Source organism: Corvus cornix, chromosome 8 (genome assembly GCF_000738735.6).
Source record: "Corvus cornix cornix isolate S_Up_H32 chromosome 8, ASM73873v5, whole genome shotgun sequence".
Lineage (NCBI taxonomy): Eukaryota > Metazoa > Chordata > Aves > Passeriformes > Corvidae > Corvus > Corvus cornix.
In genome coordinates this window covers 21,896,740-21,924,132 of record NC_046338.1, presented here as the reverse complement: position 1 = coordinate 21,924,132, position 27,393 = coordinate 21,896,740, and the positions used below count along the sequence as shown (strand labels likewise).

The following is a 27,393-nucleotide window of genomic DNA, read 5'->3' as shown; positions in this document are numbered from 1 at the left end:
TTTTTGGGACAAAACTTTTACCGTTCCAAAACCAAACATACCTCTTACAAATCAGTGGTATAAGCAGTCAGTCCTGCCTTTACAGATGGCTGGACAATGCGTCTTTAGCCAATTTAGGAAGTGAAGATGCAAAATGTTTCTGAATAATGCAAGCAAACATGAAACAACCTGTAAAGAGAAAATATCGTGGAATATTCTTTTATGAAATGCCGGGGAATAATATAGTCATCTTACAATGGAAGCTTTTCCCATCACCTTCGTATTTCACCTCAGGGCAAATTCATAGATTTTTTTTTTTTTTCCCAAGATATTGATTCTTTTGTATATCCTAAATGAGATTTAAGTAATAATTCTTTTATTTCTTTTTCCACTTTTAGCTCTCAGGTTAGGAGCCTTACTTTAGAACAGCCCATTTCATCGTTATATGCCGCACTTATTTTACGTTTCTTGCATTCTTGAGGATATTTTTCCATGAAAGTTTATTTTGTCACTTTTTATCTGTTGGAAGTTGGTTTAAAACATTAGCAAAAAAGAAAGCAATAGAATTATTAAGACACATTCCATGCTATAGGTCCAGCTGCTCCAAATGTTCATAATTTTTCCTTCCAAGTCCACATATTTCACTAAACCTCGTCTTGTTCTATTTCTCACCCTCAGGTTTCTTTCACTCTTCATTGGCATAAACAGAGAGACTGATAATCTTTGAAAATATATCCACAAAATCATTTGCTCTTGACATTCAATATCTTATTTGGAAGAATATTTTATGTAAGAGCTGAATTATTGATAGACAGCCTTAACATAACGTTTAGGGCAAAATATTGTTGCTGTATTAAACTTTATTGTATTACTTTCAGTTCAAGTGATGGAATAGCTTAATCTTTGTAGCTTTGATCACAAAGATTCAGAAAATTTGACAAATCAAATTGAATCTGCCAGACCAAAATGTGCACCTTCTTAGTTTTGCTGAAGAAAGACTCCACCCAAGTTCTAAACTTAAGAGGGGAAAAAAAGAGCCTGTTCTCTCTGTAGAAATAAGGCAGCTCTTCATGGCCCAGTCTTTTAAAGCTGGGAATTCCTGGCCAATAGAATTATATTGCTCTAGAAGAAAGCATATAACAAAGTTCCTACATAATGAATACACAAGGGAATTTTAAATACAATTTGTATGAAGGCTTCTCAAAAATAAAATTTTTCAGCATTCTCTGAAATTTCTGTCAATACACTTAACAGTCTTATTGTAGACAGACAGGCTCAGAAGATACTCAATTGACCTCAAAGAATACCAAACAGCATTTCCCAGATGTGTTATCTCAGGTCTCCTGAGCCCCACGCTCTCTCCTGGCTCTAATTTAAATTTTCCATTGACAACCATTATTGAGAAGAAAAAAAACATGTGGCCTGATTCTGATGCCATGCAAGGTTTAACTCCAGCCTTTTATCTGGAAGAAATGTCCATAGGTGTAATGGCACTGGGTCAGACCTCAGATCCGTGTCCTGGATCCAACAGTGATCAACAGCTGATCACCATGGAAATACCTATGGAAGGGCCCTTTTTTAGGTCAGTTGAGAATAAGAGTCAAAACTATACCTAGCACCAAGTGTTACAATTTGTCTTAGCCCCCCATAAAGCATTGCTATGATTATTCACACAGCTTTGTTCTCCTCAAATTATCTGACAGACTATTAAAAAATAATAAACCACTATAATGAATAGAATTTTGCCAGATTTTCTCAACTCAAAGGGAACTTCTCCTGAACATGCAACTAGGCTTTTATATGATGGAGTTTTGGCACAACTGCTTTATAGAACTTAGAGTAAAGCAAATCTTCTCCCAGATCCTCAACAACTCACCTTAAATCTAGAGACTCCTCAAACCAAAGCCCCTCCTAAGTCAATTTAGTTGTTTTCACTCCATATCACACTTTATTGCCTCTATGCTTCTCTCTCAAGAACGACAAAATGATGTGGAGGAAGCCAATTGCTGATACCTGAAAGGGCTACCTCGCTAGGGGTGGGATTTATTTCACAGCAAACAGTCACAGGACCATTAAGAAACTATTTCAGCATCCTTTACTCAAAGGAGGAGTATTACCAGAGAATTAGATAAGAGGGAATCCCAATTTCAGTATCAAAATATTTAACCATAAACTAATGTCTCCTCTTCCAGACTTGTTCCTCCTCTCAGAGCTGCACATCATTGTGCATCATGGAAATGAAACAGCAGATGTTTCCAAATATAGAGCCAGAGTCATTGTGCTTTCAGCTGTCTTCCTGGACTGCAGACATACATTATAATTGTAGCGAGAAAGCCGCCTAAAACACCTGACAAAATTAGGGAGGAGGTCTAAAATTTTAAATAATGAGCATATTAAAAATATTTATAGCTGATATTTGAAAGATGCAGAGTGGGGAAGGTGGAACTGCTTAGTAACATCATTCCTGCAGCAAGCCCTTTCAGCTAAATCCCTGTGCAACATCCAGCTGGACGTCTGCAGAGGAATTTGACACTGACATCCCTGGTAGTCATTCAGTGGGTGCTGGCTGATGAAAGATACTGAGTGCTTAGAGTAAGAATCCTGTTGAAAACCTGTGGCAGCTTCAAAAACAAAACCAGGTAGCGGTTTCCAAAAAGGAACAAAGTATATTGCGAACTTGATACTCATCTCAATTTATAGTTGATCTTTAATCTGCAAACCCACCCACAAAACAATTGCTAGCTGATTTTCATTGTATGTCTTGCTGAAAGAGAAAAGGCAATTGGTGGTATGATGCACTTTCCTGTTAGAAATAGCTGTGCCATTTGGAAGTAGTGAAGGAAAGGTATGAGCTTGTTGTTTAGGACCATCTGTCTTCAACATACACTACATAAGATTAACTTTTAGTTAGAAGAATTTGTTTCAAAAGATAGATATAAAAGTCATGTTTATCCATTTTTTTGGAATGGACAAAGGATAAGCTCTCTAAGATCCATGATGACAGTAACTAAAAAGAAAAATATTAGAATTAAAAATGGACCCAACCTCAGAATTTGCACGGATACAAAACTCAATATCCCTGGGATTTCCAAAATATATGTCTCTGTGTCTCCCTGAGCTACTATTTTCACCAGGTTTTGAAGTCAGGTGAAAATGTCATTATTCCAATCCAACGAGTGTAATCTCCTCACTTTCCAGTAGGACACGAGCCACAAGGGGATACCGTTTACTGTATCCCCGAGCATATTGAGAAATAGTCAATGCTCGGAATAAACTCCAAGGTGGTCTTGTATAGGGACTGGAAAGAGAAGTTCAGAGTAATTGTAACTGCAAAATATGAATATCATATTGATGTTAGGTAATTTTGCATAGTATACTGACAAAAAAAATCTGTGGAATGCTCAGGATGAGAAGACAACACCACTGCGGTGTGAAGGACCATAATCTCTAGCCATTTATGCATACATCTGCTTATTTATCAAAAATAGACCTATTTCCTCTCCTTTGTAACTGTATTTGTTGATTTTATTTGAAATTTCAGAAACAGGAAAGCCTTTTGCACTTCTTGGATTTGTTGTGTTCATTTCACAATGAAGATTTAGTTTTTATTTAAACTGGATGGCCCAATATATTCAGTTCAGCTACTAGATTGACTGACACTGAGTTGTCAAATACCTGTTACGAATAGTATACAGAAGGAGAACAAGTTGACCTTGAACTTGTTAAATGTTTTATGAATACTACCCATTTCCAGAAAAATATGAATCTGTTTTCCAGATTTGCTCTTTTTTCTTTCCCTAAGGCCGTTCTCAGTAACAATTGCCTTTCATCTTACTGATCTTCTTGTTAAATGAAAGGTTTGGGAAGGAGAAAACAACATTCTAACTATGAATTTAATACTTGTGGATTGTAGAGGATTGATTATATTGAAGACTAAATTCCTGGACTTAGCCAAAGGCTATCAAGAATATTGGGGCTATAATGCTAGCCTTCCTTCCTAAAACCTGTCAAATTCTGTTTTATAAGTTTGCTGTTGCTGGGCTGATTTGGTCTTGGTGACTTTTCTCTTAATAGCCATTTTCACAGCTAAGCAAAGTCAGAGCCAATGATGCTATTCAAACAGAATAAATAAAAACAATCATGGTTTTGATCTGTCCAGCTCCCACAAACCCATGCTTTGTTTCCAAAGATAAGAACGTGACCTTAGCACCTCCAGCTGGCATTGGAAACACGGAATCCTCGTGCATACACCAAAGAACACAACAAGAGAGGGAGGAAGTTAGTGCTATAGGATCCAGGTTGTAACCAGCAGAGAAGCACTCTAAACAGAATTAATTTAAGACACTATATTCAGTACTGGATTTTGATCAAATACTTCAAAAGTAAAAAATAGCATTTAATTTCTTCTGCCATGAAATACATTGGCTCCTTTTCAAAAGCTACTTTCAGCTCTTTCAGAATTTGTGGGCAAAGTGGTTTCTAGCTAATACATAGTTTTAAAATGCTGTTTTGAAAGCCTCTTGTATGATAGAGTTCATAGCAACAGCTTCTGCTACTGCTTTAAGAGCACAATAAGGTTTAATAAGAGGAGGATGCACTTCAGTTCATAGATTGCTTGTTTTCTGCTTTACTTTATTCATCATAATCTTTACCTATGCTCAGTTTAAAAAAAAAAAATCAGAAATAAAAATGCCAGTGACCAGTATTGACCTTCTCTACTCCACAGCAGGTTCCCTTGATCTGGATCGAACCTGTCTCTGTCAGTAACTGCTTTTTCAGGAGACAGTTCTATTTAAAATGTTTCACAGGGCATCTAGTTATTTGTTCATTTGTCAGGAATGGTGGAAGAGACTATAATAGACAAGCAGCCTCAGCTGGCTGCTGGATGTAAGACTAGATCCAGTCATTTCACAAAGACAGGATGAGTATATATTTTCTGTGCTCTGTGGAAAATAGATTTATGATGCATCTTGACCCAAGACTTATTAAAAAACCCATTCTCAATATTAATTGAAATTTAAAATGTCCTTAGGAATTTCATTGCAAACATTTTTACTCTACTATTGGTTTTGATGTTAAGAATGAGAGGTGCGTGGCATGGGCTGCAGTACGGTGCACATGGCAGCTATCAATTCCACACTACAAGATCTGTTTGTCAGTTGAATGTAAACGGAAATGTTTTCATGCAGATCATGTCCCCCCTCATCTGTACGACACACTCATGCAAAGCTGGGAAAAGAACAGTCTCTTATGACAATCTTGTTCGTATAGTGAAAGGTACCTTGGTCTTTGTGGTTTTCAAAGAGCAGCTGAAGAAGAGCTTCAATGAACACTGATATATGTAATATGTATTCAATGTCATTGAATGTGAGGTACAAGTGTAGTCCAGACCATCCAGTGTCATTTGCAACATCAAAGACCACTGATGTCAGTTAGAGAGGCAGTTGGAGTGCCCATCCTACGTTAGACATGGTGAGAAGAAACCCGAGACCTGTTCCTTTTCTTCTGACACACTTACAAGACAAACACATGCTCCATTAAAAATAACACAGCTCTGCTCTGATATGTTTCTCTCCCATGTGTCTGACTTAAAAATATGCCTCAGTTCACAGCGTTATGCTTATTAAGATATAACATTACTGCTCTGCAACGAGCCACTTCAGAGAACACATCAGGAAGCTGGGTCCCATTGTGTTAAGAGGGCAACCCCTTCAAACTCAGCACTGGAGCTAAACATTCTCTGCTTGCAACACTCTCTCATCTTGCATCCAGAGTTTATTTTTGCCTTTTTTTTTTTTTCCCCCTCTTTTTCTTGTTTTGTTATTTTCTTGAGTCATATTGGTTCCACCTCTGAAAAGCTATAGTGACATAATTGACACTACAGTGGCTGAGGCTGAGAGCACTAGAAAGCAGCATATTACATTTTCTTTGCACAGGTCACTGAGCATCCAGTATGATTTTAGCACATCTTGTTGTGGAGAGCTTTTAATGCTAATTTGTTACTATTATTTAAGAATAGTCTGCTGACAGGGAGACTACCAGCATGCTGTCTAAACATTAGGTATTATTTCGACCTTGCTTTATTCCTGCAGTAAAACCTGATCGCAGGTGGGAAATGCAGGTTGTTATTCACACGTTAACCAACAACAAGGGCAACCCAGATCATAACTGCACATGGAGGGTGAGTGTATGGAAATGATGGAGGGCTTTCTTCTTCTTTTGGCCCAAAAAAAGGGTTTTACTTGCATGGCACTGATTTTTTGCCTTAAAAATAAGACATCAAACATTAGGCATAAATAATGCAGAATGCCACTGCACCTGTGGAGCACATACAATGCTTCCAGTTGAAACAATGAAAATGTTGAAGCAATTAGAAATATGAAAAGAAGCAGATTATAAAATTATTCTGCTCTGTATCTTATGAGTAAAGACAGTTTAGGTGGATTTGTTGCACAGATTTTTGAATGAACATGTATAGGAGGACAGTATATCCTGGCTTAGGAGTGGCAGGTCACCAGTTTTCCCCCAGCAGGTTCACTGTCCCAGAGATTCCTCACTGAAATTACCAGTGAAAAGCCTGACCCCAGGGACAGGATTGTTGTCATGTGGCAGTAGCTGGGAATGTTTCACATACTTAGCACTTATGCATACAACAGCTCTTCTTAATTGTGTTTGCTTCAAAATTTCTGCAGAAAAGCAATTCAATGAGGCTGGTTAAAGTGTTACAGGTTTTAGTGATTTTTTGGGTTTTTTAAAGACTTTATGCTTCTGCAAATTTAAGTATCAGTATAAACTTTTTTTTCAGAGCTGAAAGTTCATCATAAATTGATAATCTTTATAAACATCCTCCTTTAGTATAGTTTGATCAACATAATTATTCTTGCTCCCAGCCTAAATTACTATTGCCACTGAGAGCCTGTTTGGGGTAATGATCATTTATGAACGATCTTCCATTATGGGAATGAACTTCCATTATGAACTAGAGCAGCTGAAGATTTGTCATGGGTATTTATTCACTTCTTCCTAAATACAATTTCCCATCTCATCTGATGAGGGGCTTCAGTTTAAACCTCTGCTTGAGCCACATTCTTGAGCTGAAGGTTTTTCAAAAGTGCTGTCCATGTTACCACTGGTAACATGATGCACATCTCACACATCTGTTTCTCTCAAAAAAGCCTGCAGCCCTCTAGCCTAACACCAACATATTGATGCTTCGTATCAGATATTGCAAAACTTACTGCAAATTTGCATTTGTCCATCTAGCCCTTTAGTCTTGGTCATACAAATAAGGGGTTCTTTGGGCTGCTGCTGTAAGAATTCACACAAGGAACCTTCACATGAACTCATGTGCTGGGGCAAAGCACTTCATACCTGGCCTGGGTCACCTCATGTATATCAAACTACTTCATTCTCAGAAAAAAATTAACAATTAGATGAAGAGATGTTGAGAATAGTTCAACTCTGCTAAGGCAACATTCATTCTGGAGACTAGACCAAGATAAACAAGAAAAAAGGGAAGTCTTTCCCCAAGATCAGAAGAGAGTCCGAAACAAGAGACATCCTTCATCTGCACACAGCTGGGACCTACAGAACTACCTCTTCGTACTGTGCTCTGGGCCCTGTCAGCATGTCACTGTACCTACAAAACAAAGTGGTAGTGTCTGGTAGTCCATCTGATAGAATATCCCAAAATAGTGCCTGGTAAGCCAAGAGGGAAAGGAAAGTTTCCAGGCAAGTTTTGACACAAATTACAAGGACAAAGTGTCTACTTGGAATACCAAGAAAAGAGAAGAGGCTGTGACTTGGACATCACAGACTGTGCAAGCAGATGGGAGATCTGGAAAACTGTGATGAATGTGAAAAGGTGTTTCAGTGCACTTAAAAAAAAAATGTTGAAATTTTTAATAAAAAAATACAGCAAAAGAGAGAGGATGCATAATAATGTCAGACTGAGAAAATAGCGAAACCTCTGCAGGTTGACATGTAGAAGACACACATTTCGGAAGTCCAAAGAGGTGTAATTTTGTCTGCCATGAAAGGAAGAAGTAAGAACATGACTGAAAATTTGAAGAAAGGCAATGGTTAAGTGTAAGCACAAGGCTCAGTAATACCTGGGAGATACTTGTCTGCAGGTGTCTGACAAGCCCATTTTAGATCATCTTTATGAAGTTCCCAATGGCTAAAGGAGACTCGAAAGATAAGGAGTACCTAAGTATTGCCTCTTTTATCACAAGGACCACAATGCTTTATAACCACTTTAAAATTCAGTATTTCAAATTAATTTACTAAGGGAAAGGTTAAATCTTTTCTACTAAATCTTTGTACAATTAGGCAACCTTTTTCCCCAGAAAGGCTGAAAGTGCCACACAAGGCCTTAAACATTTTTGGCTGTAAATCATCTCAGATATTCACTCAGTAGGCTTGATCAGTAAGTAACTTTTCCAAAGCCCTCAAAATCCTGGCAGTCTTTGCTCTGAGCTCTAATTCCTTTTGCCTGGAAAAATATGTAGAAGACTGGTCCAGAATAAATCTGATTATTTATATCATAAATAGATATCTGATTTTTGTTTTGAAATATAAATAATCAGTTTTTAAGTCTTTTTTTATAAAGAATAAAAACATCCCCAAGATGTATGCAGATACATTAGCATGTGCACATTATTTTATTTCAGAGTGAAAAAGCAGCTACATACCAGATACCCATTACATGAGCATGTACAGACCTGAGAGTGTCGAACCACTCTTCCTGATTAAAAGAATCATTCCAAGAATTTTTAATTGTACTTCATTTGCCTGTGCCAAGAGAAGATGAAAATTAGAAACCACAAAAAGATTGAGCTAAGTCTGGTGAACTGGAGGGATAATGGAGGCCAGAGGGTAGGAAAAAAATGTTATTTTCTATTTCTCAGTGGTAAAAGTCCTGATAAGGTGGATGTTTGTTTACATTCCTCAGACATGCCCTCTAACATTGTGAGTCTTCAGCAAACACAAGCACTGATACAACAGGCATCTATTCAGCTTTCTAATTATGCAAGTACAAATATCTGCCATTTGGATTTTAGCAATTTCAAACAGGAGAAATGAATCTGATAAAGGGAAAAGGTGAATTTTTATGCTGCAATTGTCTCAGTAGGCAGGGAAGGAGGATTAAGCAAAAGTGTTTGTGATCTTAAAGGCAAATTGGATGACATTTTGAAAGATATCTATAAAACCAAGTTAGTGATTGATAGAGATGGCAGTGAATTTTTCCTCAGAGCAATTAAAACTTCAGGGATTTTGCTTTTCTTTATCATTTGCTTACCTATCATTCAAATCTTTAACAGACAGTAAGAAAAACTTCATATGAAAGATTCTTCTTTCATATCACTGAAAGGAGTGCCCTGAGACAGCTTCTAGATTCAGTGGCACATAAAGAGAATTTTCCAGTCAAAATTAAGTCAAAAGGAAATCAGGATCATAGTGTGTCCTCTTCCCTGTCATGCTGATGCTTACTTGGCACACTGATATACGTTTACCCATTGCTGCCTACCCCAGTTTGCCCAACAATGGCTGCCTTGACACAAAGATTCACTTGGCAGATGTTTACTTGCATCACCTTCAGGACCCCAGTGAGTTACCTTGACTGAAAGTCAAGCCAAAAAGATTCAGTGTTTGCCCCTTTCAGGTCCCATTCTGTCTCCTCAGCAGCAAACTACTCCACTCAGTTCAAAAATCAATTTAGTTGCAAGGTCATATGGAAATACCTCACAGTGTGAAAAGCTTGCCTCTGTCTTAGCAGAGGCCTTTGGATTAAGCAGGAAATTGACCACCTAAAAGCTTTGGCCATACTTCACATGCAAAGAACTTTGTGTCCATCTCCTGCACAGCCAGAGCATAAAACTTCGAAAACTCCATGTCATAATCAATCAAGCTCAGAGGACATGGCCACTCTTGGCACTCCAGCTGGTTTTGCTCCCACTGCGTTTGCTGCAGTTCACTAGCAAAGTATGACAACTCACATGGGAAAAGTGCTGAGTAAAAAATTGTCTTTGCATAGGCACAGAACAGAACAGTTCAGATGAGGCTATGAATAAGGGAAAGAGAGTTTAGGTTTTTGGAGGTTTTTATCATTTCCATTTCTTAAATTGGTTGGAAGCTTGGTTTGGAGGTCAGGTGTCCTCCCCTAAATTGGCCAGTTGTTTTACTTCTTGTTTATTCCTTGTATTTTCCAAATAACTTATGAATAATTGTGAAGCTGATCTATTGTGATGATTTGTCAAAACATAATCACATAACACAACACAGGCCAGGTTTTAATTATGCTTTAACTGAAGCCCTTGCAGCCTTAAAAAAATAAAGCAGAGACTTTTTCACTTGCAACCATGAGCTACGGACATATGTGGCCCTATGATGAGCTATTGGTGGGGAGGGCCCACCAGATGGGAGGAATGAAGCAGAAATTTTGTTTATTTCTGCAATCAAGCCAAAGTGAGCTGAAAATCCTGAATGAAAAACTTTCCACAGAACTTTTACACAAAGATCAGAGACTTTTTCTTGGGATGTACCACTTGGGAATTTGTGTTCCTTGTTCCTACCACAGTTGTATAATTTTAACATCCCACAGAGCTGACAGACTTTGACACTAACAACTGTGCAGGGAGTAAAACAGATTTACAAGTGGCAGTGACCTTTTCATCAAGGGAAGTAAAGTAGACCACCGTACCCCCGACTCAGTCCTGACAACATCATTCAACATACAGTAGGAAAAGCACTTCAGCAAAAGTTTATGAAAGTGACATTGACACAGCACAGGACATTAAATTGATCCCACCAACATGCCGGGAGTTTTAAGTAGCATCTCTTTCCTTTTTTTCATTGAGATTTGAAGTATTTTCTGCTTTAATAGTTTAGTGTCATCTGTTACTCAGACAATTAAAACACACCAGCGCCATTTTAATTACAAATGCATACAGATTTTGACCATCCTTGTAGTAAAAAGACAGATAAATAAAAATTAAACTAACCCATAATTGAATGTTCCTACCAGCATTTCTTTGCATTCATCTGAGACACCCATAACACTGTGCTGCCTGGACAGGGCTTATTCACTATCTTGGATCTTGTTACCCTAGCAACTAATAGCCAAGCAGGCTTCGAAAAAAGAAATAGAGTGGCCTCTCTGATTTTTAAAGGAAATTGGCTACTTTAAACCCAGTGAATGCATGTTTTAATTGCACTCTTCATGGTTGAGAATCTCTCCCTCAGCATTTCTTCACAGTTAGTAACAATTTTATTCATCTATGTGGTTTGATGTGTAGATACAGTAAAGCAAAACTCTTCCTAACAGACACTTGAAGCATACTTGATTAATTTTAGGACCTACAAGCCAAAAATTACATCTGCATTTGTTTATGCAGAATCTCCACAACTTCATTTAAATTTGATTTAAAATATGGCTATTATTTTAAACTTCTGTAAGAGTAAGAATAGTTTACTAAGAAGCATTATGCAAGTACAGTTAAGAAAGATATTCCATCTTCAGAAGAAAGAAAATTGTTGGACAAATTTATGGTAAAGCAAATTTTTCCTATCGATCAAGCCCTCAAGGGGCATTAACAACACTTAAGGGACCAAAGCGCAGAAGATGGCATAGCTGACACAGAGAGGAGTCGACAAGAGAACTGAGCAGGGCTGGAAGGAAATGGAACACTTTAACATTACATCCCAGTCATACCAAGGTCCATTGACCCTCTACGCATTCCAGATAATTAATTTACAACACATTAAACCTCTGTGTGAAGAAGGATGTTATGCATCAATTGCATAAGAATAAGAAGCGTTATTGATTTAAGTTTTCTATTGTATCATGCACTGACAGAAAGAAACAATCTAGTGGGTTTTTCAAGACAAAAAAACTCTTTTCTGAAGGACAAGTTTGCTAAATAAGTGCACTTTACACTACATTTAACTGAAGTATTGTTGACACCCGAAAATAAATGCTGTTAGGAAAGAAACCCTCAGCATAATTAGGAGAATATGGTGTGACTGGATAGTATTGGCATTCACTCTAGGAAACAAATACTTTGAGGTGATAATGCTCTCTTTTACAGTAAGAGCTTAAAATAGAAAAAAATATTGACAAATATAATTTAATGAATAAAATATGAGTGAACCTGTTCCATTAATACAGGACGATGTCTAATGAGATTCAAGCCCATTTTCCTCATGGAATCACTGTGCACTTAAACAAGTAAAAGAAGGAGACTCTCACAGGCTGGCAAACTTAGATTCATGAACATCAGAATGAGTTTCATTTACAGGGGTTTGTTTTCTTCAAATTACAATTTTCAGACAACAGTTAAGAAAATTCAGAAGTTCTGGTGAAAGTTCTGTACTGTTTAGCATTTCTTACTGTAGTTTAGCTTCCCAGGAACACAGGATGCTTAGAAAAGCTGGCCTGTATCACTCACAACTTTCAACAACTATTTGAAGTTCATTTAAGACTAGGAGTTTAGGAGGTTTGAATCAGCTTACATGTAAAATACTTCCATGTAAAAGGATCCAATAAATTCAATTTCAAGCAAGCAGTAAAAAAAGAGAGAGAAAACACAGAGAAGCCTTTAACTGATCTGAACTACAATGAACCTCACAATCTGAAGGGAAGGGTTAGTTTCCTGATAGAAAGCTGGATGGTGTTCTGGATTTTGTATAAAACACTGGGAAAGAGTGTATCAAAGATCTAAAATAAAGCCTGGGATTTTGCAAGCCAGCGAAGCTACTGCAGCCAAATTGAAAACAATATGGGAGCATCCCAAACATAGCAGAGAAGTCAAAGCATTACAAGACTCAAATAGAAAAGTGTGAAGAATCTGAGCTATAAAAGCAGGAGAGCGCCCAAATAACTCAGAACTCAGGCACAGTGGCCAATAGTATGAACTATGAAAATCTGTGTGTTTAGGTTTAAGAACAGCAATTTACATTTTTCTGCAAGAGTTTCTGGACACCTGCAAGTATACACATATACTGGCAAAGTGGATGGCAGTGGCAATATTAGATCCAGGATCCCTTTGTGAAACCAAACCACACAGAGACACAAAGAAATGATAGCTTGAAAGCCAGCCATGAACACACAAACAACATGAGGGCAGCAACACAGAGACCACTGATGCAAGAAAGGCTGCAGCCATCAGGAGGTAACTTAAACTGATCAAAGAATTCATTTAAAACAAAGATAAACTTTTCTTCAGCATTAAAGTTGGCTATTTAGGTACTTCTGAAAGAAATGTGTCATAGTTTCTCACAATAGTACTGTCAAAACTGAAGTCAAGTGCATTATTTATCATGGGTACTAATAAAAAATTTAGTATCAGTGCTTTCAAAGAGTGAAGAGAACCTTCGGCCTTAGTCTACATGTGTAAAAAGTTATGCATCTGATTCAGAGAAAGTTTATGTTAACTGAAACTAGCTATAAAATACTTACTGCCATTCCCAGAAGGAATCTGATAAGCACCATTATCTCACCCTCTCTTGAAACTGCATAGATTATTTCTCAATTGCAAATAGTTAATTAAAAAAACAAAGCTAAGTAAAATTTGTTACCAAAAGATACATATACTGGACCCTTTGATACAAGCCCAGTGGCGCAATGTACTATCCCTTAAATGACACTTGTATCATCCATCTGATATTTATTCCCTCTTCAACCATTTCTAGTCCAAAACAAGGGTCTCAAATGTCAGAGAAAAATCAGGGTATGACCTTAGTTTGCTGTGCTCCTCACTTTCTCAAGGTGCCTGATATGAACACCCTTCAGCTGGGCTGCAGGCACCTGTCAGTCCCTTTTCATTAGTGCCAGTGAGCAGTTCTGCAATACCTCCCATGTGAGTGTTTGCCAGAGACTTTCCGCAACAAACTGTGCTCTTGCCCAGGCTTACCATCAGCTAAAACAACAGCAACCAAAACCCAGCCCTGGCAGTGCCCTGATGAAAAGAATTATTTCCTAATACCCATGCCAAGATCAGATGTGCACATACTAATAAAATGCAAACTGCCAGTCACAGGAATGCAGGGGATATTATAGGCGTGGCTCCTCTATAATCTACCTGAATTTTCTAAAAACGTGTGTGTTTCTAGGAGTAGTACAGGATAAAGGGGAGAAAGCTCCAGTAGGTCCAGTCTTGACTCTAACTCAGCAACCTCCTCTCCCAAAAGACTTCTTGACCCATCATAGAAATTTCTCAAGTAGGTGTATCACATTTTCCTTTCTGCACACATTGAGACATCCCCAGGATTTATATGATATAAAAACCAAACTATTATTCATCCAGAGCAACTAAACATTCACAGTGCAGAAGATAAAAACTGATTTTAAAAATTAATTATTTTGGCTAGATATTTTAGATATTCTTTGACATTAGAATTTGAAACACAACATTCAGTGATAATTATTATCTAGAAAAGTAATTCAAACAAAATTTAAAATATCTCAAACCTATCCTTAAAACTGTAATGAAATGAAGAAATGAAGGGCAGGTCTATTGCTATTATAGAATCAGAAGGAAAACAAAAGTCTCTTATCATTTGAGATTCCACCAGGTCATATAAATATGCTACAATATTACAAATTTCAGTATCTAAAATAATAATTCAGTATTTCCCCAGAGCAAATTATAGCCTAAATTTTTTTTCAGGGGGGAACAGGGAGGAACAAAAACAAAATAAAGCACAAAACAAACCAAAAAAAACCCCAGCATTTTTCCTTTAAGTTTTACAGTGAAAAATACAAAAAAAAAAAAAAGCATTCAGCTTGAATGTGCCAGCCTTAACTGTCTGCAGCTCAAATGGACAAAATGATGAAGGATTGTAAGGAAAACCAAAATAAATTGATTTCTTGGTGGTGGTGCACTCTCTGATGAGTAACAGCAAGAGAAGAGTACAGATTCCCTTACAGTTGATGACATTGTTTCCCCAGTCTGTATCAGAGCAATTATGTTACTTAATAGCCTTTTCAATGATGAGATGATGTTAATAAACAACCTGGGTGTGTTCGCCCCTCACTAAATTACAATCAACATTGATTCCAATTTTTCATTTGTTTTTCCCTCCCTCTATGGCAAAGATGAAGCCCTCACATTTCATACACTTGCACGAGTAATCACGCTACTGTTAACTTCTACTGCCCCAGTCAGGGAAATGTTCTTTTTCTCCTTGACCTACAAGGCATGACCCAGTCTCGTGAAACATTATTTCACTATTCTAAAAAACTTTTTTTTCAAATAAGCTGATTCTGCCAGTCTGATGAGAATTTTGAGATTTCCCCTGGTAATCATGATGGTGTATTGAAGAGGGCTGCTACACCAAGGCACAGACTGCCTGCCCACTGCTACCTCCTGCTCGTGCTCCTTTGCCCACCATGTGCCGTGGTAACCATGGCATTCCCACAATATACACTTCCACCACATCCAGCTGCCACACACTTACATGGCTGCACATGCCTTGTAGGAAAAGGAGGTCAGCCAAGGAAACTGGTCCAGAGGAGCAAACAGAAAGAGAGGCCCAAGCTCTTAATCAGGTGAGACAAGGCAACCATGGGAGAATGTGCATATGACATTTAATGATGGCCAAATATACTCTGAAAAAAAGTTGTAAGTTCAGTTGAATATAAATGTATGTTTGCTTATTTCCCAAGTTATTCTTTTGTCACTCAGAAGAAAAAAAATTCTATATTACAATATTAACATTTTAATGGGATTAATTTTCTGCTTTACTATCCTTTATTGAGTGTTTCACACCATGCACATTGCCATGGATCCTGAGCACCTGACTGATCAGACTTGCACCCTGCATGTCAGTGGTGTACAGCTGATGCACAGATGGCCACATTCGTTATAATGGACTCAAATGAACACCCACTTGTGAATCCATCATACACTACTCACTGACTCCTTGAGATCTAGCTGGTGGCAAAATTCCATTTAAAGTGTAGCAGCACAGTGTTTATCCTGGAATTGCTGAGATAGCTCAGAGGTTTGGGCTGGTTTTTGGTTCCAGTGATTATTATGAGCAAATGATTTACTGCACAGAGGGTTTCTCTACTCAGATTTTATTAAATAATTGCAAAGTGATTATTTGCAATTGCAAAGAGATGAGCCAGATTCCCATTAGGGGTATATTGCTAGAGTTTTATGATGTTTATTTATCCTGTGGATATTTATTTTATATGTGAACTGTGTATATTTGAAAGACTAGATGCTACATGAATCAGGGTATCACGCACACACATCTAAGGGTGGGGTTATTTTTAAATACTGTTAATTTCATGGAAATCCATATCTTGCAGTCCCTTCTGAAAATGCTTTCCTAATGGAGTATTATGTATGTAATAACTGCAGCATCAGGCTCAAATAGTAACTCAGACTTTCAAACCAGTTGAAAGAATGCAAAATGCAGGTAGATAATAGGGGTTTTTTAAACTATTCACCCATACTTACTGTGTTCCTCTCCAGAAGTCATGGGTCATTATTCTTTGTAGCTCTTTTTTCTTCAGAGTAAGACTATGGAATGAAGTCCACATTCTGAAATTACATACGAATATGTTAGAAAAATGGAGTGTTTGAAATCAACTCTAATGTTAAATGCAAAGGACATTCTGGGCTCATTAAGTAAAAATATCTCATTTAATGAGCAGGAAAGCACTGGAGCACACTGAACCCTGACACAAAGCAAATTATTTAAGTGATAAATTATATTTTATGGGGAATGTAAAAGTTAATAATACTCAGGGGTAGGGTAATAAATGCAGAGGTGTAACTAACTTCATTGACTGCTTTACTTACAAACATGCCATATGTACCTGGTTACTTGAAATAGTAATAAAAGGAATTGGCAGAAACTCCAGGAACCAAAGATTCACACAGAGACCTTTGTAGCATTCTTTTCCACTAACAAATCTGTGTTTTATTCTTCTCAAACTCATTATTCTCCTCCCTCTTTCACTCTAGAATATATACCTCCGGTCTTTGCTTTTCACTTTTTGTCAAATATTTGATCTTGCAATCATTAAAACTGAAACCTTCTTATCTACCAGAGACTAATAAACACAGTGCACATTTACCTGCAATGATGCCCCAGAAGTGACCTGAAACTTTACTTGAAGACAACCAACCTATGCTGAAGGAAAACTTTAAATCTACTGCCCTTCTAGTGCATACAAGTTCAGTGGCACTGAATCAATCTCCTGATATTTTTGTCCTCAGAGATCAATGCAACAGACCAGCCCACAAGGATACAGATCCCAAGTACACCACAAGGGTTGTCACCATGAATTTAACTGTCTGCATTAAAACCCTTTCTCTATATTTCAACAGTGTAAAGGAAACGATTCATACACTTCTAATAGAAAACAGAGGAGTCTGCTCAACAGCAACTATTTCCAGTGACTATTTCCTTAATCCTAAAATGTAATTTGCATCACCAACATGGTCCTTTTTTCTTTCCATTTTCTTTTCTGTTTACATTTACAGGTCAGCAGGTAGTGCTTTATTCCCACTGGTTGTTACCTTGAATTGGTACAGTTTGTACATATATGAGACATTCACACAGCATGAGTATCACATTTGTCAGAGTCCACCAGCAAAGCTGTTGTACAGAAACAATCAAATGAATTATGAAAGGAATCAAATGAATTATGAAAGTTTATCCACTGCATTGAAAATTACCCACATACGTGCAATTGGTTTTTTAGGAACAAGAGTTTACATTCAATTCTGAGTTAAATCAACTTAATTTTACCCTGCTTTTTAGTTTGCAAACTTGTGATGGTGATCAGTGATCTTATGGCACCAATAAGTGAGCTCGAGCTATCATTTTGAATCTGGAAAATAAAAAAATATTAATAAATAAAACCAGAAAAGCAAAGTTTTCCTTCAAAAAAACCCACCACACTCATCCAAATTCTTCATTTATGGTTGAACCCAATGATCTAAAAGGTCTTTTCTAATCTAAATGATTCTATGATTCTAGTAAATAACAATAAAGATGACATACAATATATCATTTTCCAGCAGAAGAAACATGTCTTTCACAGATAGCATGACTAGAAACAGAGGCTTTGGGGACCCACAATGATTACATTGCATGATTTGTAAAATGGCAAGTGTGTAAGCCTGCAAAAGAAACAGCAGCAGAAGATTTGTTTGGATGGATTATAAACTTTAAAATAAGTGTTTATCAAAATTATTCTCTCCTTCCAAATAGACGGATAGCTTACTACTGTTATGTTTTAGCTTTTTAAGTCAGTCCTGAAAGGTCCAGATTTACTAGGTGGTTTGAGGTTCCAGAAAGCCTGCATTTTGAACAGAAGCTGAAATTTTGAACTAATCCAGTGACATTAGGAACAGGTATTTTCAGGAAAAGCTTTGATTATTGTACTCATTGAGTTGAAAGTACCAAGAATTTCAGCAAACTTTTGTAGATCGGCATTGGGGGCATATATGTATGTGTCTGTATATTCTGGATATATCAGAGACAAAAAATTACAGATTCGTGGCATGAGAACAGTAATAAAAGCAATGTGTTTTTAGGAGAGAGGAGAGAGTCAAAGTTTTAGGTAGCTAAAGCATGAAAAATCCTCACAACAATTTGTATATCTATCTTCTGATTTGTGTCTATCCAAAAGACAGAATCAGAATTCTGATTCAGAACTGAGTCCTTAATAACTTGCATGAGCAGCAAGTACTTTTATAAAGAGATAAAGAGTGATTTCCCTTTTCAAAGCATGACTGTGCTGCCTACAGAAGTATTTTTGTGGGGTTTCTAGACTAGATTCTGTTAGGAGACAGATGAACGTTTAGTCTCCCTTACAAAGTTAATAATACAATTTTCTCTGAAACTTCTTTTTATAAAAGAAAGAAGCATTGCACTTCTTTTTGGAGAACTTCAAAATGGTGCAGGGAGTAAGAGGCTACATAAAGTTGGGAAGCTGAGGGACAGAAGGGCTCAGCGTGTTCTCCATGGAACTTCCCCGTGAACTTGCAGCACACTTGATAACCAAAAACATGTCATCTGAGTCTTCTAAACCAGTAGATGCTGCTATCTCTACTTCTCCAAATATTGAATTTATGTTTTCAGCTACATGTAGAATAGCTAATGCACTGGTGCCAGTCAGATGCTTTATATCACCAAACCCCCACAAGCAAATTTGTTTTACACAGCAGTTGAATGAAAAACATCCTGTAGAGAGTGCGAACGCAAGGGAATGAAAACAGAAAACAGTGCTAGCAACATGATTTAAATTAAGTGAACATTTATACCTCCAAGACATTGCATTATTGCTTCTTACACTTAGTGGGAAAAGCTGTAATTTACATGTACAATATTTTTAACATCACCTATTAATAAGATGTGTATAGTTTAAATTGATACTGGAAAGAAAAGACTTATTTGAGAACATATGCTGCAATAATTAAAATGCTATTATGCTGACAGTGCCGTTCTTTGAGGAACTTGTAACGTCTGTATTGGCTGTGATAAGCATTGATTATCTAGAGTGATATAAATATTTGGGGAGCTAATAACAATCAGGTAGAATTTCAGTGCATGCTATAGGCAGCCGAGATAAATCACAGGAAGCCTAGATCAAAGCTGGTTTGTGAATAAGCTTGTTTTTACTTAATGTACTTAATGACTCAATATAAAGCACACACACAGAAAACTCTTCAGAGATTTAAAGCACACGGAAATGCCATAAAAAAAATATCCCATCCTGTGCAGCATTTCTCTACATCTGTAGAATCTCCCTATGCAGCGAGAAGGATGTCAGCACACAAAGAAGGGAATTAATTCAATCCATCAAGTACTTACCATGTAAATTTACCAACATTAGGCATTTCTTTGAATTATTAAAACTTTTTTTAAAGCAGGAAAAAAAAAAACACAAAACCCATGGAACTTTTATCCCTTCCCCTTGAGGAGGGTAATTTAGTGATGCAATAGGTCAACTGACTGGGTCAGCTGCCTCTTGGTTCTACCTCAAGTATTTATTTATTCTGACTTACTTTCATTAAATTGCTATAGACTGTAATAAGGGTTTATATGAACCATTGTGGTCCTTTCTAGGTGCATTTTCTCTTCCCCACTCTGATGTCCCACTATATAAACCTCTGGTTTCTTGGTCCTGGTCCTTAACATCCCAAAAGCTCTCTGGATTTCTGGAGGTGATGCAGGCTTGAAAGAGTCCTGATGAGTCAAGATGGCCTCGACTTCAGTGAGGTTGAAAGGGCATGACTGAAAGCAGGATCTGCTCTCTATATTCATTAAGGAGGACTTTTATTGCTCACATTTCCTCCTTTGCACATAAGACAAAAGCTCATTCCTGTCAGTGAGTGAAAGAGAGCCTCAGAAGCAGCTTGGGAAGCCCCACAGCAACATGTGCTGCCATACGGGAGCAGGGCTAGGATCCAGCCATGGATCCTGGCTGCCAGCACTCCACTGCTCCTTTAGAAACCAGTGCTGGCAACACAGCTGGAGCCTGCTGCATTAGTGAGATTTTGGCCCCAGTGATAAAATAGGAGCTTTTTGCTGACAATTATGCAACCAAGTTTTTACCCTGAGTGACTGAATCCAAACATTTGTCTGATTTCAAGTGAGTGAGAAGCCCTCTATTGACTAGCCATCCCCGTAGGACTTCCCACATACTTATGATCAGGAGAGAAGCCCAGTTTATGTAAACCTTTGCCCATGAGTCAGGGTTGAGTAAACAAAGACTTTTCCATATTTTCTGCAAGCATTCCACTGTTAATACACAGCATGCAACATTTGTTTCTTATTAAGCAGTATTTTCATTTCTTTGCTCTTGTAATTTAGGTCTTTCTAACACTCTTTGTTCCCTTTTTTTAAGCATTGCATTAACTTGCCTCCCTGTAACCTCTGTACAGCTTTCTCTGTGATTGTTGTAACAATTTGTCCTATTCCAAAGCACAGGGATTAATTGCATCTCTAGTTATTATCTTGTCCTTGTTTCTTTCAGACTAGTGGCCTCTGAATTTTATTTTTTTTTCAAAACAGATAGAAGACTAAAAAGACATCATCTTCACAGTAGCATAAAGTAATGTTCTGTAGACACAACAATGGCCGTTTATTGCACCTTGCATAAACTGCTTTCATTACCTTCAGATTACTGGTGTTATTCAAAAACATTCATTTACAGCAAAGACAGTCCATGGACAGTTATTGAAACTCTTATACACGGCATTTTGTCCTAGACTACAGCAAAATGTATTATACTCTTTGTCTATTCAAAAATAGATTTATTTATTCAAAAGAAGCTTCTGTTATTTACACAGTTTTGATTATCTTAATACTATGATGGGTTTTGTTAATCTAAATTAAATAAACTTATAGCAATGTAACTGAAGTGAATCTTGTAACTTAGTGCAATAGCAGTGTCACCATAAACATATTGCATTTTTGCTCAAAATATAGGAAAATTCACACTCTGTTGGCCACACAGTGTAGTTTGCATGAAAGCCAAAAGGATTCACGTTATTTTCCACAGGGAAAATAACTGCAGTCGGGCCATGGCAGCATGGTAGTAACCATACATGGGAAGATAGGTAGCCTCGGAGACTATTTTAAATGGCTGGTTTCTGTTGTTTTGGGGGTTTTTTTATCCTCCCTATGTATTTTTCAAGTGCCTCTGCAACAATAATGTTACTAGTCTTGCAAAGGACCCAAGACAAATTAAAGAGCTGATTACTGACTATTTATTGCAGAGTATCACACAGAGGTACAGCCAAGCTGGGGCCTTACTGAGGTGATGCTGGGAGGGGGAAAGGGTCCCAGTAACTACTGTCTCTCTGTCACTTAAAAGACACCAGCTGAGAAGGTAGAAAACAGCAGTAAAATGTAGAAACCCCACATGTCCTGATTTTTTGTACACTTCACAACAGAACTATAAAATATATTTCTAGAATGATACTAGTGCCACTTCTGTCTGTTAGTTTCTAAATTAGTTTCTTTGCACATTGTATTTTTCAGGAAGTTTACATTTATTGTTCCATTATCATAAATGATATAAGATTGGTTAATTCTATGTTTCAATTCTGATAATCATATTTTAAACACGTAAGTGTTGCTACATTTCATACAGCTTCCCACTACAAGACAAGATTCTTCAGATTCTACATATGCTTAATGAATTTTCTCAACAATGCGGAAAGTAATTCTGTTTGCATGTTATAGGGGCATGGAAATTCACAATTGGGTAGCTATCTCTAATTTCCCTCTCATACAGTTACAGAGTGCATTGAAGGCTTCATAGGTTTTTTTCCACATGCTGGATAACTCCTATGTATTCCTGTTATGCTAATGATTGCTATAATTTGAGACGGCTTTTCTAAGTACCAAAGATGTCTGAATGCATTTGTTTCTAAACAAGAGAGAGTCTGTGACAAACACATACTGAATAGCAAAAGGAGGCAGAGAGACCAGGGGATTGGAAACTAAAAAAGAAAAAAAAGAAAAAGAAACAATACATAGCACAGCAGCCTATCTGAATGACCTTGATACACAATCTGCTATTTAGCTATATACAGGGCTTCAGCTATTCATTTTCTCTTACTTCTTTCGGATGATGCCACCTCTGTTAAAGAAAGAAATTCGGGGAGAAATAATTAGATTTTGTCTGAAAGAGTGACTTAACAGTGGCAGTACAAAATCTCATGTGTTTCCTCTGCTAAAGAAAGAACTTGTATACAACTATAAATTTTTTATGTTTCTATCAAACATTGATAATAAAAGTTTTAATATTTATAGTTACCCTTGGCCAAACTCAGAGTTCCCTCTCCAATAGGGTACATGCACAGAGGTACACATTGCCTTTGGGTACCACTGATTGGGACAGTAAGTACATGGTGGATTTCCCTTTGGAATATAGCACTGATATCCAGCTCTCCTTAATCTTCTTAATATTCAGTTTTACGCATTCCTCTGTAATCAGCTCTATCCTGAATTCTAATGAGTTCTGGTTTTACACTGGGAGCTGTGTCTTTTAACAATCAATGTTATTAAAATGACCCTTGATAGAGCATGATTCCACAGTAGGGATTTTCAAAGCTATGTACAAAAATACATTTCATTACCACTTTAATATAGAAGTTTAAAATCAGAACTTCTCTCTGCCTTGTTCAAAGCAATTTCTCTAGCTTTGAACAGCTGCTTGGCACACCACAGTGACTACAGCAAGATTTCAGATTTCTCCTTCCATGGTGGCCCAGGATCTCAGAGCAAAAGAGGAAACGCAGCGCTGGAGATTGGATAGCTGGTAGATTTATGGTCACTGGTCTGAACCCAGCCCAGGAAAAAAACTGATTAAAGGGCTCCATGATGCAAGGTGCTCTGTGTTGGTTAGATTTTTTATTGCATTGTTATAACTTCATGGGAGTTATTTAATGATCTTTTAACTAGTTTTATTGCTTACTGTATATAAGAACTACCAAACTGCTGGCATAGATAAAATATGTTAGGAAATGAGTTTCATCTCACTTTCCTTTTTACTGAGCAAGTGAATCTCCCTCAAGTTTCCATCACGCAGCAAATAAACCCAATACAGAAGCAAGGAGATTACACATCCCCTTGTCACAAGCATCTGAACCAAGTACTGGTTTCTAGATGGAGCCTTGCTAGGACTCTGGGAAGGCACCAATTTGCAGTGCCAGCACTGTATGAGCCCCACTGAACAAAACTGCAACATGCAGGTCTCTAATTCAACGGCTTCTTACTAAGGAAAGGAAAACACACTGCTTTAAGGTTTTGCTTTTCTTAAAGCTGAAAGCAAGCTACAAAAAATTGTGCTTTGAGATAGGCAGAGAGAATAAACAAAAATGAAACAGCGCGTATGGGAAATTTTCATCTGTCTGTCAAAGCACATAACAGAAGAAATCTGCTATTTTTATTAGGGTTTTGTTGTTTGGTTGGATTTCTTATGACATAGCAGTAGAGAAGGTTGGCAGCTGCTGTGCAGGTAACTGAGTTTAGAAGCCTGCTACAAATAAAAAGACTGTTTAGTAGGAGCAGAAAGGGTACTTCACAGGATAAAATGGAGTAGGGTAAATATAGACCCCTGAAAATCAAATAAGGAAACCTTGAAACTCCTTACCCACCCTGCAGCTTCAGCTCTAATTTGTTCCGTCACAAAGCAGAGTTCAAATATTTAAAAAAGTCTAATGTAAAACAGAAATCCCAGGCATCCCGTATTCAACAGCAGTTTCCTTTTCCCCTAAACATCATGAAAGGAAAACCAAAGAAATCAAAAGATTGTTTCAAAAACAAAGGAAAAGAATGCTCATTCCAGGAGAACATGGTGCCTGCTCAGTGTGAAAAGCATTTCCCCTTTGACTTATTTCCATTATTAAGAGTAAATAACCAAACTAATCCCAACGGTGGATTTAAAGTAAACAAGGCAAAAACAGCAACACTTCTCTTGAAAAGAGAAAAGAGTTACTAAACAGAACTAAACAAATCCTAAGTGGAAATCGTGAGCTTGCAGTAGCATTTAGGTAGGAACACATTTATCTGGATGACAGTAGAATATCCTTAACATGGAGTTGTATCACAAGGGCACGCTTTGGAAAAAGAATGAGCACTACTAATAAAACTTGCGGCACAAAGTAGTAGGAGAACTTTGCCCATGTGATTTTATTATAGTTCTACTTCTGGGCTTATGTCATTTTATTCTACCCCACCTCTTAAGCAGGTTGCCACTCTGGAAGGAGGCAGCTCCTTTACCCAAACGCACAGGTTTGATTGGCATGTGCTCCCACCTTTGCCCGTGCCTGTGTTTCTGAATGCTCCAGGGTCTGGATTGAAAAGTGCCACAATGTGCACTCCCACGTGTGAGCTAAAAGCCCTCTGGACATGAACTGAAAGCTGGGGGCCTAGAGCCAGCCTAGAACAGCTACAGCCCCAAGCTTCTCGGCTTCTCCCAGCCCCTGTATTGAGGACTCAAAAGTTGGAGGAATTTTTAGGACATTCTCTTTCATCAGATGTTCAGCACACCACGGAACAGAACCTCTTGGCCTTGTCCCTTAATAGCCTACATCCTAAAAGATAGATTTGACTTCAGGTCCTGTATAAGGAGGAAGGTCTGTAAGCCATTTGAAACTTAAATTCACCAGGTGGGCTTAGCCACCTGTAAAACAAGCCCTGAGGACACTAATGCATTCCCCCTAACACTCAAATCAGCGTAACCTTGTGGACTTAGACCTCCTTTACACCAATGTTAGAGACATGAACTGAACTCTGTGTCCTTGCCTGAACCAAACTGGCATTTCTCAATCACTCAGCCCTTCAGCCAAGAATATTAGTATTTTAAGTATTCCCTAGCAATTTTCTCTCTCATAAATACATCTAAACATGTATGATGAGTCTTCCTTCAGATATGTGTTCTACAAAAAAATACGACAAGCTAAAATGCCATTGTTGAAGAAAACCCTGTATTACCGATTTTTTGGAACTCTCTGTAGACAAAGAAAATTACACATTCTAGAAGACAGTATTCTGTAGGCTTATCTATAACAATCCCTCTTTTTTCCCTTTGCAATTCCTCTCTGAAAAGGAAAAAATGACTGGCAAGTACCTTAAATACTGTGATGCTCACCAGTCCAGCACTTTATTTCTGAAATTCAAGCTTTAATATATCCTCTTGACATTAACTTCCTAATTGAAGAAATAGATATAATTTTTATGTTCAGGAAATTATAAAGAGGTGGTATTTACTACTACTTCAGATGACTGCAGAATGGTTGATTTACAGCCAATATAAAAATTGAAAAATATCTGTAACTGCTTCATTGATAAGTATTGAAATCCATGGAAACAAGAGTGTAGACATCAGCATTTATTATCTTATAAAATACCAGGTTACTTCATCTTTCTAAATGTCTGTAAAATAATAATGGTTAGTTCTTTTGTTTATTCTTAGGGAACAAATCAGGCCACAGGAGATTTTGCTTTAGTAGTGGCTACTCCAGAAATATCTTCAATAATCTGTAATGACTTGTGAAGCAAAAACCCCTGAGTGAACTTCACATCTGTAAAGCTGTAAAAAAGGAAATGGTCATATACATTGATTGACCTTTTAAAATCCTAACCTGTTTTATTCAGTTTAATGTAGGAGATATATGGAAAATACATCTAAAAATGAAAAAACTATGGTCTTGGAAGTCTAGATGCAAACCCACTGGATTAAGCAGTTAATAGCATTGGTGAAATTACTTATTTTGTATAAAGACTGCTATAAAGATCACGATAAAAACCCTAAATTTAATCTATGATTCCTTAAAGGTTTACTTGAGGCCATATTGTATTTCTTGTTTTCCTGATTAACAAATCATCACTGCACAAAGCAACACAGGTGGTCAGTCCCCTTGGGTTCACATCAAAGGGGCCACCACGAAGCTTTAGATGTTATTCAACAGCAATCTGAAAAGTGTCTCTCACTGTTTGTCCCATCTATTGTACTCCACAGGGTCATCTTTAAAGGACTGTCAAGTTTGGGAAAAAAAAAAAAACAAAAACAACAAAACCAAAAAAAAAACCAAACAAAAAACCCCACCTTGTAAATGATGTTTCTAAAAACTGTTTCATAACACTTGACTGGTTCACAAATGCTCTATTTTCAGAATACTTGCATCATAAATTATGTCATTTTAAAACTGTTTTTACATGAAGCACTGTTTGCCATCCTTAGACCCAAGAAGAAATGGGACTTTGCTAAAGGATAATTATATTACCATGTATATAACCATTTCTATCACTGATGTTAGGCAGTGTGTATTTAGGATATTTTTTAAAATAGCAGAAGAAAACAAAGAAAAATAATTAAAAAGTCAGGATTACAGAATAGCCCACCCTTCTCACAGCTCTTGAAACAAATTCCTGAATATATTCTTATAAAACAGCAGAAAGAAATCAAATCAGTTGTTGTATTCCTTGGATCAAAATATGTTAGGGAGTTTAAGATATATTCTTAGAAACACTACCCGTTTCAGTGTACATCCTACACTCATGGAAGGGTTTTTTTCCTGTATGAGGAATTTTTGGGTTTTTTTTTTTTCATGTTAACACTTTGAAGAGTACCGACATTGTGCCTTATATGTGAGTTACTTGAAAAGATCAAAGTCTCATTAAGTCCCCAGTTATTCGACCAATACCAACAGGATGTTTATAAACCATGATTCATGTTGGGTATACCAAGAAGAAAACACAGACCACAGTTCTCTGTAATAAACAAAGCCAGCAACACTTTTCAGCTATGGAAAACTGATTAAAGAGTTATGGGCAAGCTGTCATAGGAAGGAAAACCCAACAGGGCTTCCCACTTTTAACATACGTACAGGAAGCTGACTGCAGAACATTTTCTGGGTTTCTAACTTTATG

General features: G+C 37.3%; 1 long non-coding RNA gene across 6 annotated transcripts in view; it reads right to left on the bottom strand.

Annotated features, from left to right (window-relative positions):
* Positions 1-27,393, bottom strand: part of LOC120410399 — an 85,842-nt gene that overhangs the window by 29,430 nt on the left and 29,019 nt on the right. For 5 of the 6 annotated variants that reach the window (XR_005602518.1, XR_005602520.1, XR_005602521.1 and 2 more), the window contains exons 2-4: positions 17,749-17,830; positions 16,449-16,532; positions 42-168 (exon numbers count right to left, since the gene is read on the bottom strand). This is a non-coding gene — a long non-coding RNA (uncharacterized LOC120410399). The remainder of the gene's footprint in view (positions 1-41; positions 169-16,448; positions 16,533-17,748; positions 17,831-27,393) is intronic. The other variant, XR_005602519.1, reaches the window with a different exon arrangement.